We start from the raw sequence: 19,500 nt of genomic DNA, 5'->3' as shown, positions 1-19,500 counted from the left end.
AGGAACGGTGTAACTGACCTCAACTTATATTTCAGTCTTACAAATGAAAGTGTCATGTTATCACATGATCTTTGCATGACATTGCTGTCAACAACCTTAGCACATAAATATGTTTACTAATTATGTCATATTTCCACATGCACCAGATGTTGTGGCATTTATTTTCTTTGTTAGGGTCACAGAGTTTCAAGGACAATGGAATCTTTAAAGTGATGGAAAACTTTACATGTTATCATATCAGGTCTGGAATCTAAGCAATATTTTACAGGGACCTTAATTAATCACTTTTACTTTTTTATCTTGCCGTGCCATTCTAATAACCCACGCTCTAGCCGCACACTTCAAAACTCATATTTTTTGTGAACAAACAGTTTGAACTGTTCTCTAATCAGTGCTCTAGCCGTACGGCACTTATTTTGTAGCTAGAGCGCCGATTGGAGAACAGTTCTTACTGTTAGCTCAAAAAAAAAAAAAGAGGTTTGAAGTGGGCGGCCGGAGTGTAGGGTATTAGAATGGCACAGCTAGATTAAAAAGTAAGTTACAGCGCATCTTTATTAGAAATGATCAATTGAAGTTGCTTAGATTCCAGAACTGATTTTAAAACATCTAGGGCTGGATTACAAGTCTAGCGCAAAATTATTGCGCAATTGCAAACATGCAAATTTGCCCGTTTGTGGGCGTGTGATAATTAATCAGCCATTACAAGTGGTTGGTTATTGCTACCGCGAGCTTGAGGTAGAAATAAGTACATATAAAATTAACCAGAGATCAATGTGCCCCAAATGCCCCCAAAATACAGTCTATTGTATTAAAAAATAAAGATAACAGCATTTTTATTATTTTATAAAATGACTGCACAAGACAGTATTTTGGGGTTAAAGATTGTTAGACTGGGGTATCTTTACATTGTGTGTTCCCAAATAAATATATATGTATATAAGCATATACATAGTAACATAGTAACATAGTAACATAGTAGATGAGGTTGAAAAAAGACAGAAGTCCATCCAGTACAACCTATACAAATCTAAAATATATACAAAAAGCTCCAGTTAAGCTTAAATAATCCCACTAAAAGGTGACCCATTTAATACTAGCAATCATATCCATGAATTTTGTTTATAGACAGAAATGTATCCAAATAATTTTTAAATGTATCTAGGGTATTGGCATTCACTACCTCCTTTGGTAATGAGTTCCACAATTGTATTGCTCTTACAGTGAAAAAAACGTTTCTGTTGCAGGAGATTAAATCTCCTTTTCTCCAACCTTAAATTGTGACCTCTGGTCACAAACAATTTTCTTGGAATAAACAGAGCTTCTACCATCTCTGTATATGGGCCTTGAATATATTTATATAAAGTAATCATGTCACCTCTTAAGCGCCTTTTTTCTAAAGAAAACAGACCCAGTTTGGCTAGCCTCTCCTCATAGGTTAAATTCTCCAATCGCCTTATTAGCTTTGTGGCCCTTCTCAGAACTTTTTCTAGTTCTGCAATATTTTTTTTTGCGATTGGTCCCCAGAACTGCACTCAATACTCAAGGTGAGGTCTTACCAGGGCTTTATATAGTGACAGAATTATGCTTTCCTCCCTTGAGTCAATGCCTCTTTTAATACATGCAAGTATATTATTAGCCTTTGAAGCTGCTGCCCTGCATTGTGCACCCATCTTTAGCTTGTTATATATTACTACCCCCAAATCCCTTTCCTCCTGTGTTTGGCTAAGTCTTGTCCCATTTAAATAATACGTTGCCTGCTTATTTTTACATCCAAAATGTAAAACCTTGCATTTTCCCATATTAAATCTCATTTTCCATTTACCTGCCCATACTTCTAATTTTTGCAGGTCCCTTTGTAACAAAAGTTCATCCTGCTCTGACCTAATGACCTTTCTTAACTTAGTATCATCTGCAAAAATAGAGATGTTGCTATTTAATCTTAGCTCCAAGCCATTTATAAAAATATTAAAAAGAATAGGGCCCAGCACTGATCCCTCGGGTACTCCACTGATTATCTTTGTCCAATCTGAGTATGATCCATTTACTACTACTTGTTGCTCCCTATCTTTTATCCAGTTATTTATCCACAAACTAACATTTTCAGCTATTCCCAGTCCCTTAATTTTGTGCATTAATCTCTCATGTGGCACTGTATCAAACGCCTTTAAACATATATTTAAATTTTCTGCCATTGCTGCGCTACTTACCCCCTTTACTGCGCTTAGGTTCTGATTCCGTCTTTATTATGATCCCTTAACAACATTTATGAGAATGAAATTCAGATATTGGATTAATCACATTTAGGAAAAACTTGGATTGGTATCTTATAATATTTATCAGGAGTGCTTCTTGATATGCTAACTTATTAATACATTCCATACAATTTTAAGAAGGCACTTCACAAAATGAACCATCAGAGTTAATTGTATTCATAGCAGCTGTATGGAAACTATTTCAATTGGGCTGACCTCTCCCTCTTTTCAACCCACTAGGTGATTGATTTTTAGAGCTGTCTCTAATAGTGCAGAATTGACATTTTTTTAGTAAAGATGTTGGTTACAACAGGCAAAAACAACTGTTTAAATGGCAAAATAAAGGTAAAGGATTTATTTGTAAACAATTGAATACACTGGAAACGGCAGCATGACTGGAGAGAATAAGACCCCCCAGCATAATGGCTGCCCCCCATTTTCCCCCCCCTAACTGTGATCCCCCTTGTTTTCCTACCACCACTTTGCCAGGGGTTCCCAAGCTTACACCAATCCCAGGCAGCCCCGTCCAGGGTGCAACCAATAATGATCTCCCATTGAGGCACGACCATTGCACGCCCCTCCTGTTTCAGCCCTGCCTAAAAAACGCTGGTGGGCTTCCAACATTTTCCTCCTATAATAACTTCCTGACAATGCCACTGATTGGGAACACATTCAAAAAATGTATAGAGCAAAGATCCTTTAACTTACCTATTTTGGAGGTCAGGTTTACTTTTGCGATTGTACTTCAGGGCCCAGGACTCCAAGGTTTTTTTTAGAAATAATTAATAGGCAAAATGTTTAAAAACGTTTTGTGGATTTTGTTAATTATAATTTTTATTTCATTTTACTTCATATTTCTATGTGTTAGAATTTTCAGGAGTTTTTATTGTCTTGCATTTCAAGGACACACCTTTTAAAAAGCCTCTTGATTCTGTGCATCCTACTGCCTCTGCAATGGCTAATTAAGGATTGAAAAAAAATGTTCTTAAAAACACCAGAGACCTTTATTCTACAAAATCCACTTTACTGTTTCTGAGAACAGTGGAAAAACGACAGTTTTCTGAGGTCAAATAAAAATGTGTTACTTTCTTCCAGTACTTAAAGGGACACTGAACCCAAATTTTTTCTTTCGTGATTCAGATAGAGCATGCAATTTTAAACAACTTTCTAATTTACTCCTTTTATCAATTTTGATTCGTTCTCTTGCTTTCTTTATTTGAAAAATAAGGCATCTAAGCTATTTTTTGGGTTCAGCACCATGGAAAGCACTTGTTTATTGGTAGGTGAATTTACCCACCAGTCAGCAAGAACAACACAGACTGTTCACCAAAAATGGGCCGGCATCTAAACTTACATTCTTGCATTTCAAATAAAGATACCAAGAGAATGAAAAGAATTTGATAATAGGAGTAAATTAGAAAGTTGCTTAAAATAGCATGCTCTATCTGAATCATGATAGAAAAAAATTGGGTTCGGTGTCCCTTTAAGATGGCAGAGAAAATTGTGAGGTGGGGGAGGGAAGAGAGCTGTTTGAGAGGATTCAGGGTGGGATCATGGGGTGGGATTTGTCAGGTGGGAGGCTGAGTTCTACATTAAAGCTAAAATTAACCCTACAAGCTACCTAATTAACCCCTTCACTGTTGGGCATAATACAAGTGTGGTGTGCAGCGGCATTTAGCGGCCTTCTAATTACCAAAAAGTAATGCCAACGCCATAAATGTCTGCTATTTCTGAACAAAGGTTTACAACCATTTGTGTCATAGTTGCATAAGCTTTTTGTAAATAATTTCAGTGAGAAACCTAAAGTTTGTGAAAAAGTTTGTGAAAAAGTTTGTAAAAAAGTTAATGATTTTTTTTTTATTTGATCGCATTTGGCGGTGAAATGGTGGCATGAAATATACTAAAATGGGCCTAAATTAATACTTTGGGTTGTCTACTAAAAAAAAAATATATACATGTGAAGGGTTATTCAGGGATTCCTGACATATATCAGTGTTACAATGTAACTATCGCTAATTTTGGGGGAAAAAATGGTTTGGAAATAGCAAAGTGCTACTTGTACTTATTGCCCTATAACTTGCAAAAAAAAGCAAAGAACATGTAAACATTGGGTATTTCTAAAATCAGGACAAAATTTAGAAACTATTTTGCATGGGTGTTTTTTGGTGGTTGTAGATTTGTAACAGACTTTGGGGGTCAAAGTTAGAAAAAGTGTGTTTTTTTTTTTCATTTTTCATCAGTAACTGATATGATATGATGAAAATAATGGTATCTTTAGAAAGTCCATTTAATGGTGAGAAAAATGGTATATAATATGTATGGGTACAGTAAATGAGTAAGAGGAAAATTACAGCTAAACACAAACACCAAAAAAATGAAAAATGTTCTGGTAACTAAGGGGTTAAAGGGATATTATACAATCGGTTTCATTGTTTTAATAAAGAGCACTAAGCAATGGCATATACGTAATAGAAATTATTACAATATGTATTATTCATCTATTTAAATTGATTTTACCGTTTTTTGTTTTTTTTTAAAGGTCCTTTGTGCAGTGTCCATTACTTCCTGTTACAGCCCTATAAGGAGGCCATGGTCTCTACTGGAAGGTTTATCTTGCATGATGTCATGAAACTTCCAGAGTTAGTTTAGTAGTAAGTGAATAGACTAGATAAACAGGGAGTCAGATTTGCTCATACTCAGAACTGGCAGAATGAAACTAAATAATAGCTTGTTGACCTTTACTTTCTCATTTGAATTAGTTACTTTTGTCTATTGTTTCCCCACCCATACTGAACATTTCTGAATTTACATTTCTGGTTACACAAAAAACATGTAAACAAGAAGATTTAGATAAAATAATGCTCCCTGTTGGTGTATGTGACAGATTGGTTATAAAATGTTCATTTTCCATAGTTCTCTCTAAGGGCTCCATTTATCAAAATTAATCCTTACTCCAAGTCATTAATAAAAATATTAAAAAGAACAGGTCACAGTACTTATCCCTGGGGGACTCCACTGTTTACCTTTGTCCAATCTGAGTATGATCCGTTTATTACTACTCTATAGATAACTATAGAAAATACAATGTAAATAAAAATATACAGCAGGCCTACATATCTGTCACAGGCTATGCCCCCATCGAGATATAATAATTACATTTTAATAAAGTAAACATACAGTTAATGCCAAGAAAATAGAATATTTATGCACACAGAGGGTTAAACCTTACTGTAAATTTATTTTTGCCCAAATAAAGGCATCAGGTCTACCTATCTGCCACATGTATAGCAATTACATTTTGATAAACTAAATGTGCAGTTAATGCCAAGAAAATAGCATGTTTATTCACAAAAAAAGTTTATTCATTATGGTAAATGTGTTTTTGCCCAAATTAAGGTAGCAGGCCTACATATCTGTCACAGGCTATACCCCCACCGCAATATAATAATTTAATTTTAATAAACTAAATGTGCAGTTAACACCAATAGAACAAAATATTTCTGCACACAAATGGTTAAACCTTATTGTAAATTTGTTTTTGCCCAAATTAATGCAGCGGACCACTTATTTGTCACAGGTTATGCTCCAACAGCAATATAATAATTACATTTTAAAGTGACAGTCTACTTGAAAATGTTTATTGTTTAGTCAGATAGATAATCCCTTATTACCCATTACCCAGTTTTGCATAACCTCTGATCGAGGTAACAGCTGAGTTGGTAGACTCTCTGAAAGCCATAGTTAATGGAAAGTTGATAAAACAAAGATGGTAAAGAGAAGGCATTTAATTGTACAAAAATGACAAGAAGGAAGTATATATATATAAATATATATATATATATATATATATATATATATATATAGGTAATGCATTTAAAACCAAACAAAAATGATAAAACATTGTGGGCTAGATTACAAGTGGTGCGCTATTGTTAGCTTGGGACGCAATAAGCAATATAGCGATCACACTAACTAGCAGGCATATTATAATTAAAAGTAAATAGGTGCATCATTGCTTGCATATAACAATGTGTTTAACCCTTGCAAAAGAGATAAACACATAGCTAAATTCAGCTCCAGAGCAGCAATAATAACTGAACAAAGCTGGTGAGACAATGTCGAGAGGCATATTCATGGTTACTAATTACCATCCATCTTCAGGAAAGAAGTGTCTTGCTGCTCTGGAGTTTACCTGAACTTTGCATTTAACCCTTTTGGAGATGTTGATCACATAGTTATAACCAAGCAACAGTGCAATAAGAAAACACATTAGATCACTTTCTGTTTCCATTTTTAACCCATCTGATGTCATTTCGACTGAATGCTAGACTTTGAAACTGCATTACTTAACTTCCTATTTCCTACCCCAGGTACAAACAGCCTATGAACAGAAAGTTTGTGTAGGGCCTAGCATGGGCCTGTAGCAGGCAAATGGTTAAGGCTGCAGGAAAGGGGAATAGGAGATAGAGGGTTGGTTCTAGGTGCAACAATGTTGCAGGTTAGGGAAGGCCCCTCCTTACCTGGTAAAAAGCTGACGCTCCCCTGCCAACTTCCTCTTCTCCATCCGATCCAGGCTGTGAAGTGTTTTTTCTTGTGCTGTGCAGTTCAATCTTCTTTTTCTTCGGAAATGCATCGTTCTAGGCGTTCAGTCCTTCCACCCAGGCGTTATCAGGACAATGCAGAAACTGATAAGGCAAAAAAGCAGATGAGTATACAAGAAAAAAATGTTAATGATTTAGATTTTATCCCTCCTACCCAATATAAAAGTGTGGTTTTGGCCCAAGTCCATGCAGTTCCTACACAGGGGAATGTCACTGTAGATGGAGATGACACTGAGGATTTAGTACAGGAATCTCAATTAGTAGGAGGGGAAGTGCAGGCTCCTTTAATGGATTTACAACAACCGCAACAGGTTTTGAATCCTAACCAGATTGCAAATTTGTTTAATGCTGTGCGCCCTTCACAGGTATCAGCCATATCTAACTTCCTAACTTCCATTGCAGTAGCAATGTCTAGCACTGGGTTGTTGCAGGGCACTCATATTAACCCCAGCACTCAAATTAACCCCATTCTTAATCTTGGCCAGCAGCAAACTGGCCCTTGCTTTGGGTTGTTGCAGGCCACTCATATTGACCCCAGCACTCAAATTAACCCCATTCTTAACCTTGGCCAGCAGCACACTGGGCCTTGCTTTAACCAGACCCCCCATATTGCGCCCCAAATTCCGACCGCCACACCACCAATCATTTAATCGCCCCCTCTGGTACATAATTTAACTTTGCCCCCTGTAGTACCATCATCAGGGGTGGCCACAATTTCTGGGCCTAGTCCTCAACCGGAGCCTTCGGTAAATCAACCGCAGGCTCCGGGGTCTACTTCCGGTGTCGCAGTACCTTTGGCCGCGTCACCGGAAGTGGGCGGAGTCAATTCCGGCGCCACTTCACAGCACGGCAGCATCGCAGTCAGACCGGTCCCTCAGGAGCTCCAAGGTGAGCACCATGAGGGGATGTTGATTGCGGGGAGGGACCTGGTGAGAGGGGAAGGGTTGGATTAAGCCTCAAGCACTGACAGGCATATGCAAATATCCGGAAGGACTGTTATTAGAGGAAAAAGGCAGGGGGGCAGCTGGGAGGCAAAATCCAGGGCAGATTCGCAAAATACAAAAAATACAAGATTGGGTTATATAAGAAAGGGCGGACCTGTACGCCCTATAAGCAGAGGTTATAGACCCCTGGAATTCACACATTATAATGCTTCTGCTGCATCTCAGGCACCTTTAACACACAGTTGCAGGGGCCCTGGCTTTCCGGTTAGCCATTTAGGTGGTGTGCTTGTGAATGATCAGCAAAATACTGCAACTAATGTGGGATTGAGTGATACAGGGAGTTTGAATGCTGCTGCAGGAATGAATGTTTCTTTAGGCAGGCAAGAGGGGGTTCATCTTATTCCAGACTCTGTGCAGACCTCTACTGACACAGGGAGATTGAGTGATGCTGCGAGAATGAATCTTTCGTTAGGCAGGCAGGGGGGAGTTAATCTTAATCCAGATTCTGTGCAGACCTCTACTGGCACAGAGAGATTGAGTGATGCTGCGAGAATGAATCTTTCGTTAGGCGGGCAGGGGGGAGTTAATCTTAATCCAGATTCTGTGCAGACCTCTAATAACACAGGGGTTACTGATAACTGACAAGATTCACCTTCATCCCTAATTACTAATGTAACTCCATCCTCAATCGATGTCCAAAGTGCTCGCGATTTGATTAATGTTTTGCAGGGAGTACTAGGTACAGCCCCTTTGACATCAGACAAGCCGGCTACGGCGGTCAACATGAGTTCAGCGGATACAGCTATTCCAGGAACATCCAGGGAGCAGTCTGTATCAGTACCCCAGCCGGGACTTCCACCTGATGATGGTCTATTGGGTCAGAGTCGTCCGGTTGCCCATAGTGAGTGTAATGTATTTACCCATGATCAGCAAGACACTTCTGATTCCTCACACACAGATACTGACTCTGATAGCGACATGTCCTTAGGTTTACAGGGTAAGAGTCAAAAGAAAATGTTCCGCATGATTAAAAAAAATTTAAGAGAGGGCGCAGGCACATCAAAAAATAAAACTGGTTCAGAAGTTTTGCAGCCCCCTCTAGGGGTGAACCCGCAGCCTGCTCTGGTTAACTTCCCCCCCCCAACAGAGCAATCTCTGAGAGAAGGGTGGCTCTATAAGGCGATGCAGGCCCAGGAGAAATTTATTCAAACTTAGTGCAGACTGTTACAGTGTAACGTTCAGATCGTAACTCATTACTCTAGTGATACATCACCCCTGACTGGGGTCCCACCTCTAGCGGGTATTTCACTGAGTATTAAAGTATAGTAACTCTTATTTTAATCCACAATATAAGACGTGTTAGTAACTCAACAGTAGGCTTACCGCTCCGGTGACTGATATATGAATCAATAGCGAAATACACTTTCTCCGTCTTCACTGCAAATAGTAGCATGTATTAGGGTTAGTATCAATTCACTCACCCTCCGGATCGATTGCGGCGTCCAAACCTCTGATTCACACAACAGGTATGTACCTCTATTGTAGACTGTCCTGTTACCGGAACGATTAGGGCTCTCCTCCACCCTTAATAGCAAAAATTCAACAGCACACAAATTCACAGTTCCAATAATGGCAGTAAGGAGAGAGAGAGATGCAGATAAATTAAAACATCACTTTATTTGAAATTCGTAAAACAGACCTGGCACAGCACACAGAGAGGCTCTACTGCTGACGCGTTTCCTGCCTCACTGGCAGTTCATCAGAGCATAAAGAGAGCACTTTCATCAGCTGTTAAATCAGTTGCAACTATTCAAAAAGCCCAATCACAAAGCTGCAGGGTAAATACAACTCCAATTTACCCCTTGCAGCTTATATTATCAGACTGACTATTAACGCTTATTGATTTTTTACATTAAACAGCATACTTTTAAGGAACACTCTTAAAATTGAAAACAATCGTTAAAAATTAACTGGGAAACTCTGTACGTGTCACAAAGAATATGTAATCTTAGGAGAATTAGTTCAATGTAAGCAAACATATTAATGTTAGCGGTTTGTTTATAGTAATAGTAATGTATCTAATTAGATATAACTGCAGACCATTCAATTTGTAACAAATTTAAAAGATAAATGCAAACTGTATAAATGGCATACAGTTATATCCAAATTTGAAACAACACATTCGTCAAAAAAATAGACAATGTATCTGCTATGCTACATTGAAAAACTTGTCATCTAAACATTACAAAAATGACCTCTATGGTAACTTATTACAAACTTGGAAACAATTCTATGAGAGTGCAAAATAATTAACTAGAAGTGAGATATGTATTTATTGTCTTACTTAAATATTTCACTCCTTCAATTGTACCAGTATTAATGTATCAGTGAATATTATTGTATTTACACCTATGATAAATTATTTCTAGAGAATTTGTTTTTAATTTTTAATATTACTTTCTGATGAACTGTAATATAGAAATATATATAATCTTAGCTAATAACTAAGGCAAAACCTGCCCTAAAATGTACTTCGAGTAATATCATATTACCTATCTATAAAGAGTTTGACATCACTGATCTTATTAATCCCAAGTGGGGAACCTGTCTTTAAGGTATATATCCAGAATATCTCTCTTTTACTGAGAGCCTGGTACCTATCTCCTCCTCTAACACCCAAAGTTACTTGCTCAATACCTTGGAATCTAAAATGTCCCAGTCTGTCATTGTGTTCAAAAAAATGTTTAGCAACTGGAGTCTTGGGGATCTCTGCTTCTAGGGATAGTAGATGCTCTCTAATTCTATCCTTAAGATTTCTAGAAGTGAGACCTACATACTGACAGTTGCAAAACATACAGGTAATAAGGTAAACCACATAAACTGAATTACAGTTGATCTGTTCCCTTATTTTGTAAAATAGACCTGTACTAGTCGAGGTAAAGCTATCTCCCACTAATGCATAATCACAACTTTTACAAGGTTTTACTCCACACTTAAAAACCAAAATTTGTAAAAACCAACATTTGTAGGTAGCCATGTTTTTTTTTATTAGTGTGTCTCTTTGGCAGGTCTTAGGTCCAACGTTTTTCCTTATGTTATCACCTATAGTATCTGACCTGCTAGAAATAAAATTGCTGTTGTTAGAGATAAATTTAAGATCACTATCCCTTTCTAACAGAGGCAATCTTGTTCTGATGATGTCACAGATCTCACTGAATTGGCTACTATATTTTGTGATAAAATGAATGCCTTTTTGTTTTTTTATTCTGTCTCTGTTGGTATTAACCTGATCTTTCAATAAATTATTCCTATCAAATTTTGACACTAATAATGATAACTCCACATAATATCCTCTCTCTACAAGACGTTTTGTCAAGCTGTCAGTATATTTCCAATAATCACTTAAGTTAGTACAGTTGTGCCTGAGCCTGATGTACTGGCCTTTGGGTATTCCTTTTTTCAAATGATTCGGATGTAAAGAATCAGCTCTTAATATAGTGTTACCACCGACTTCTTTCCTATAGACTTCTGTTATTATAGTGTGATCACTACTTTTTAGTTGTACATCTAGATAAGGTATACTAGTATCAGAAGCACTAAAGGTAAATTTTAGATTCTGATCATTATTATTAAGATAGTCTATGAAACCATTTAGTTCTTCCCTGGTTCCATCCCACACCAGAAGAATATTATCTATGTAACGAGTGTACATTACTATATTCTTCTGAAAGTGGTTGGTAATACTGAAAATTTTTAATACTTCAAAATTTGCTAAATACAAGTTTGCATATGATGGGGCGAATTTTGCCCCCATTGCTGTTCCTCTAAGCTGCATAAAGAATTCTCCATTAAACATGAAGTAATTCCTATTTAGCAAAAATGTGATAGCCTGTAAAATATAATCAATAAGCTCATCATCATATCCTGAGTACCTCTCAAGCATCTTTTTTGTGGCAGTAGTACCCAGAGTGTGTGGTATGCAAGAGTAGAGTGAAACTACGTCTATAGCGGCAAAAAGATAGCCTTCCCTCCACTGAAAATCCTGAATGAGTCTAATAAGATGCTTAGTATCTCTAAGAAACCCTGGCAATGCTTGCACAATTGGTTGCAGTTGTGCATCTACCCATTGTCCCAATTTCTCCCCCAGGGAGCCAATTGCTAAAATAATTGGTCTCCCTGGGGGTTCAATAAGGGATTTATGTACCTTGGGCAGATATTTGAAAATTGGCACTCAAAAATTGTCAACAAAAATATATTCACTTATTTTAGGTGTGAGAACTAAATCTTCCAACCCCTGATCTAAAATATGTTTTAACTCATTTGGAACTTAATTGTGGGTTTAAATGTCAACTTTTTGTAAGTGTAGACGTCACCTAGTTGTCTATAGGCTTCTTTAAAGTAATCAGTTACATTCAAAACAACAATCGAGCCTCCCTTATCAGAGTCAACAACCACTATGTCTTGGTTATTCTTTAGCCTTTTCAAAAAGGCATTCATTTTATCACAAAATATAGTAGCCAATTCATTGAGATCTGTAACATCATCAGAACAAGATTGCCTCTGTTAGAAAGGGATAGTGATCTTAAATTTATCTCTAACAATTGCAATTTTATTTCTAGCAGGTCAGATACTATAGGTGATAACATAAAGAAAAACTTTGGACCTAAGACCTGCCAAAGAGACACACTAATAAAAAAAACATGGCTACCTACAAATGTTGGTTTTTACAAGTGTGGAGTAAAACCTTGTAAAAGTTGTGATTATGCATTAGTGGGAGATAGCTTTACCTCCCCTAGCGCAGGTCTATCTTACAAAAAAAGGGAAAAGATCAACTGTAATTCAGTTTATGTGGTTTACCTTATTACCTGTATGTTTTGCAACTGTCAATATGTAGGTCTCACTTCTAGAAATCTTAAGGATAGAATTAGAGAGCATCTACTATCCCTAGAAGCAGAGACCCCCAAGACTCCAGTTGCTAAACATTTTTTTGAACACAATGACAGACTGGGACATTTTAGATTCCAAGGTATGGAGCAAGTAACTTTGGGTGTTAGAGGAGGAGATAGGTACCAGGCTCTCAGTAAAAGAGAGATATTCTGGATATATACCTTAAAGACAGGTTCCCCACTTGGGATTAATAAGATCAGTGATGTCAAACTCTTTATAGATAGGTAATATGATATTACTCAAACTACATTTTAGGGCAGGTTTTGCCTTAGTTATTAGCTAAGATTATATATATTTCTATATTACAGTTCATCAGAAAGTAATATTAAAAATTAAAAACAAATTCTCTTAGAAATAATTGTATCATAGGTGTAAATACAATAATATTCACTGATACATTAATACTGGTACAAATGAAGGAGTGAAATATTTAAGTAAGTAAAACAATTAATACATATCTCACTTCTAGTTAATTATTTTGCACTCTCATAGAATTGTTTCCAAGTTTGTAATAAGTTAGCATAGAGGTCATTTTTGTAATGTTTAGATGACAAGTTTTTCAATGTAGCATAGCGGATACATTGTCTTTTTTTTGACGAATGTGTTGTTTCAAATTTGGATATAACTGTATGCCATTTACACAGTTTGCATTTATCTTTTAAATTTTTTACAAATTGAATGGTCTGCAGTTATATCTAATTAGATACATTACTATTACTATAAACAAACCGCTAACATTAATATATTTGCTTACATTGAACTAATTCTCCTAAGATTACATATTCTTTGTGACACGTACAGAGTTTCCCAGTTAATTTTTAACGATTGTTTTCAATTTTAAGAGTGTTTCTTAAAAGTATGCTGTTTAATGTAAAAAATCAATAAGCGTTAATAGTCAGTCCGATAATGTAAGCCGCAAGGGTTAAATTGGAGTTTTATTTACCCTGCAGCTTTGTGATTGGGCTTTTTGAATAGTTGCAACTGATTTAACAGCTGATGAAAGCGCTCTCTTGAACTGCCAGTGAGGCAGGAAACGCGTCAGCAGTGGAGTCTCTCTGTGTGCTGTGCCAGGTCTGTTTTACGAATTTCAAATAAAGTGATGTTTTAATTTATCTGCATCTCTCTCTCTCCTTACTGCCATTATTGGAACTGTGAATTTGAGTACAGGAGAAATTCTTTACACGCCCATTTCTGCAAAAAAATTGTTAAAAGAATTCATCAGGGAAAATATATTAATATTTTTTATTTGTCTATAGAAGCGTATAGGCAAAAGGAAAAAAACGCAGACGGGACAGGCCCTAAAAAATGTAAGCACCCAGACTCGTTTGACGAATGGCTGCAGTGTTTTAGGGTCTTCTCTTCATGCTATTTAGAAAAATACCCTTCTCAGATTTTAGCTATATTAAAATACACCGACACCATACACTGGATACAGCGTAATCATAGTGAAGGTGTGTGGAAAGAGTATGACTCTGAATTTCTGAGAAAAATAGCAGGCAATCCTATGTTAACTTTTGATTGCACTGATAATCAATTGTGGCAGCGTATGGACCCCCAGGGGATGGCAACTTATTCCTCGGAAAATCAGCAGCCCTTTCGGAATAACAGATTCAGAAAAAGGGGTGGTCCCTGTTGGGCATACCAAGATAAGAAGTGTGATAAAGGCAGCGCATGCACTTTCAGACATTCCTGTAAGTTCTGCTCAGGGTCACACCCAGGAAGCGACTGCTCTAAAAGAAAAGATAGTGGCAACGGCAGTAGGCCCTCTAATTCACTCATGGGTCAGAAGGGCGGACACCCTGGTTAGGGTCCACACGCTTAAACCCTGGTTACTGGCCTATTCAGACCAGGACACAGCCAGAATGTTATGGGAGGGGTTTTCATTTGGTTTTAAAATTCCAATTTTTCAACAAGTTAAGGGAGCGCGCTTTCAAAGAAACTTAATTTCAGCATACCAGCATCCGGAAGCGGTATTAGAAATTTTTTGTAAAGAAGTGTCCCTGGGCCGCATGGCTGGGCCAGTTTCTTTGCCCCCACTTCAAAATGTGACCATTCCACCTCTAGGGGTGGTTCCCAAGAAGGACTCTGGAAAAATTTGCCTGATACAGCACCTTTCATACCCCAAAGGTAGCTCGGTTAACAACGCTATCGACCCTCAGCTTAGCTCTGTGCGGTATCAATCATTTGATAGTGCATTAGACCTGGTTCGACGGGCAGGAAGAGGTGCTCTACTGGCGAAGTTAGACATCGAGTCTGCCTTCCGTTTATTGCCACTCCACCCGTCTGTGTTCCCGCTCATGGGGTGCAAGTTTCAGGGTTTATACTATGTGGATCATTGTCTGCCTATGGGCTGCTCCCTGTCATGCGCCCTTTTTGAGGCCTTTTTGAGGCCCAGTTGTGCCGGCAGCGATTCAATAGCACATTACCTTGATGATTTCCTTCTGGTTGGGAGGGCAGAGTCGGGCAAATGCTTAAGGTTAATGAACAGCATGCGCAGGATTATGTCCCAGTTTGGGGAACGTCTGGCAGTGGACAAAACACAAGGTCCCAAGTCGTGCTTGGTCTTTCTGGGCATTGAAATAGACACAGTGGCAATGGTTTGTAGATTACCCACTGATAAAATTAAGGCTATGTTGGAAGCGGTTCGAGCGGCTATTTCCAAAGGTTTTCTGCTGTTGAAACAGTTGCAATCCTTGCTAGAGCTCCTCAACTTTGCTTGTAGAGTCATCCCCATGGGTACGATCTTTAACCGTAGGTTAGAAAGACAACTTAGTGGCAGAGAAAAACCTACTCAAAGAATCACACTCACAGTTGATCTTCTGGCAGATCTGAGAGTTTGGAAGATTTTTCTAAAGAGGTTTAAAGGGGTGCAAGTTTGGCGATCAGAACCAATCTCCAGTCAACTCTTGCACCTTTTCACAGATGCGGTAGGGTCACATGGCTATGGGGCTTACTTCCAGGGGTAGTGGAGTGCGGAGCGCTGGCTGGGAACTTGGCCTGCTCTGGGCCTTACCTGCAATTTAACCCTCCTGGAACTGTTCCCCATAGTCCTGTCGATTGAACTCTGGGGTATGAAATTTTCAAACAAGACAATTGTTTTCTGGGCGGACAACACCAGTGTCATGTACGCGATTAATAACCTGTCCACGACTTCAAGGGTGGTAGTGACGTTGTTGCGACACTTGGTGTTGCGTTGTCTAGAACTCAATATACAGTTCCAAGCAAGACATGTTCCCGGAGTTAATAACGTGGTGGCAGATGAGTTGTCAAGATTTGAGTGGGAGACTTTTAGAGGTTTAGTTCCAACTGCATCACCAGTGGGTTTACGTTGTCCTGCTTTCCTTTGGCAGCTGGTCATTCCTGGATAGCTCTGTTGCCCTTGGTGCGCTCCTCCTTAGCCCCATCCATGATCCACGTGGCACACTTATTTGAAACTATGGAATGAATGGGACAAGTTCTGTCTGTCCAGGGGCATAGAAGCTGCCCGAGGGAATCAGGCATCTTTGTGCGACTGGTTGGTGAGTCTTCACACCTTAGGCGCTTGTCAGGGAGCCATCCAATCAAAATTGGCTGCTTTGTCATTTTTTTTACCAGGCATTGAATTTACCAGAACCCAAAAACTCCTTTCTTATTCGGCAGGTGATTAAAGGGTGAGGTAGGCTTCAGCCTCGGCAGACTGACGCTCGTAAACCCATCACTGAAGAGCGTCTTGATAGGCTGGTACAAGCGTTTGATAGCACCTGCTCCTCCCCATTTGAGGTCCTTCTGTTTAAAGCCGCGTTTGTGCTGGCTTTTGCTGCGGCCCTCTGCATAAGTGAGTTAGTTGCCCGCTCTAAACAGACAGTAGGATTTGGAGTTCAGCTGGAGCACGTTAGAGCCGTGGTTGACTCCCTCCTGCTATTTATCCCACGCTCAAAAACAGACCTAGGCCGGGTAGAATGTCATGTCCTATAGCTGTTGTTAACGCTTACTTGTCTGGTAGACCCCTGTTGTCAGGTCAGTTCTTAATTCACGCAGATGGGAAATCTCTGTCCAAATTCCAGTTTTGCAGGGTCTTGAAGCAAACAGTGCTCAAAGCAGGCCTAGATAACAGTAAAATTGCGCCTCATTCATATCGCATTGGGGCAGCAACGCAAGCAGCGAGCATAGGCTATTCAGGCGATGACATTAAGCGGCTGGGGCGGTGGCGATCCAATTGCTTTATAAAATATGTCCGACCACTTATTTGACTTACATTTGTGTGTACGCATACTAAACTCTTTGTCTCCACAGAAGTACACCCCGGAGCGAAGCGGATATGGATTGTGGGTCACTCCTTCATCCACTGGGCATCCATTCGATGCTCCTCTCTCCCATTGGGCAAGAATTTAGGGTTCCCCTCACACAAAACCCTCTGTTAGGTGGTTAGGGAATAGGGGAATGTGCTGGCCTAAACTTGCGGAGGTGATCTCTGGGGCCCTTTTAAGATGGGGAAACCTCATCTCCTTGTCCTTCATCTGGGGGGGTAACGATGTGGTGTCCGTCCCAGTACTCCAATTGATTAAGATGATGCAGTCAGATATCAGCTGGCTGCATACGCACATCCCTGGGGTAGTGGTAGGGTGGTCAAACATAGTTAAACATAGTTAACATAGTTAATAACTTTGTTTTTAATAAATACATATTTTTTATGGAAACAACTCTCTGAGTGGATTCATCCTACCTGCCTGCCATCCTGATTAACATTTGGGAGACTAATCTTACAAACTTCTACACCCTCTTTTGGATCTCTATATACGGGGTGAGCTGACACACCTCTCCCTAATCTGCCAGCCTGCTTCTACCAGCACATATGTGTGCTCAGCTTAAATGTGAGTACCCATTTGCGAATTTATTAAAGTGAACACAATTACACTTTAAATGATCTGCACATGTAGTGCCTGTTTTTGTGTTTCACTCCCTCCCAGTACTGCAGCACAAAGGAAAAACTCTACTGTGGGTGAGCTGTTACACCTGTTCAAATCTACAGCCTGTACCTACTAGCACATAAGTGTGCTTTTGTAATATGTGAGTACCCATTTTGCTTGACCTTTCATTGTAATCCACATATATCTGATGATACTACACATGAGGCGCCCCTCTGTTTCTTCTGATTTTGTATGAACATAGTTCCTTGCCTTCATTGGAGGCATATGTTCGCCCATACGGCGGCATACAGAATTAGAAAGAAAATGAACGCCTCCATTTCAAAAACCGTCACAGGGTCTGGTGGCTTTGTGGTATAGCACAAAGCCATCTCAGCCGACAGAACCGAACTCTACAGAAGGGACAAGGTTCATTTATCAGATGTAGGGCTAGATCTGTTTATTAAGGACATCTAGAGAGCTATTTCACCCTTCCTGTAAGTCAGGTTGTGGTGTTGGCGGCAAGAGCATTGATAATACTTCCTTGTGGCGGGAGGTCTCGGCCCTGTTGCGCAGGAAAAGTTTGCTAGGGGTGAGCGATGACCAGAAAGGGGAGGAGCGGTAGGCCTCATGTGCACGTGAGGTAACCCCCCTCTCTCCTCATTGGGGGATGGTCATGTGATCTCTGCAACCCCTCAGCATCATTTCCTTTTTGAGCAGAGACCCCTCTGCTGCTTGTTTCCGTTGGGCCATTGATCTCCTTGCTGTTCTGGGCCTTGTTTAACTTCATGCCGCCATTTTGGTTTATGTTGGCTAAAATAAAGTTAAAAAGATTAATAAAAATTTGACCTGTGACGGTCAAAATTTTCCCACTAAGAAGTTGTCTGTCTTTATTTATTATTGCACATGTTTTAAGTTATAGTTAAGTAAGTTAAAGTTAAAGTGTGTTCCCTTCTCTCCTGGAAACGCCCCGCTAAGCATTTAATCCCTTATGCAGAAATGTTACGAGTTTGCCAATATAGAAGGCATTTAAAACCAAAATACCATTCAGAGCTAATACTTTGCTACTCTTTGCAGTTTATAACTGTTGGGTTTTTTTTTGTTTTGTTTTTCTTTTTTTCTAAAAATATGGATTACTACATCCAAAACAGCAAATTCCAAATATAATGGTTCCTAAATAGCTTTTTGACATTCAGACATCATTTGTAAAGTCTACATTTCCCAAAATAAAAACTGCAGAGTTTAAATTCTGGTCACTAGTTGAACTGTTCAGTGTCAGACCTTTTACTAACCAATCACAATCATGTACATGAATTTAGTGAAGGAATGAACATTTCTAAACTCTTCTCTGTTACTAAATATAAAACAAATGTATATGCTTAAATTTATATTGCAAATTTATATGGCAAATTCATATTATTATTGTATGACTGCTCAAATGTACTCAAAGTCGGCCTTTGAGGTAGTAGAAAGGAGTTGGAAGCTGGAAATCCTTATTCTGGACAAAAATTTATGGTAAACAGCAACTCATGACTAAAAACTGGAGAAGGTGAGAATTGGAGAGAACATGAGGCATGTAAAATGCACAGTGGAGCTAACTGAACTGCATAGTACAGGTTAGCATACCTCACTACATTACAGAAATTGTGGGAAAGTAATGGGCTGGGATATCTGCCCAATGTCCCTCCCATAGCTTCCCCAATCCATGCGTCCCCCCATTTCCAGGGACTTCCCAGGCTCCAACCAAAAAAAAACCCCACCAGACTTCTCCTAAGCCCGCAAATAATGTGTCTGAATCCACCCACTGCACACCCACAGCCCTAGAACTACTTGTGTGACTTTGCCCACAAAACCACCAGTCCATAAGATTTCC

Source organism: Bombina bombina, chromosome 4, assembly GCF_027579735.1.
Source record: "Bombina bombina isolate aBomBom1 chromosome 4, aBomBom1.pri, whole genome shotgun sequence".
Lineage (NCBI taxonomy): Eukaryota > Metazoa > Chordata > Amphibia > Anura > Bombinatoridae > Bombina > Bombina bombina.
The sequence above is the reverse complement of the archived record's forward strand: the minus strand, read 5'-3'. Positions refer to the sequence as shown.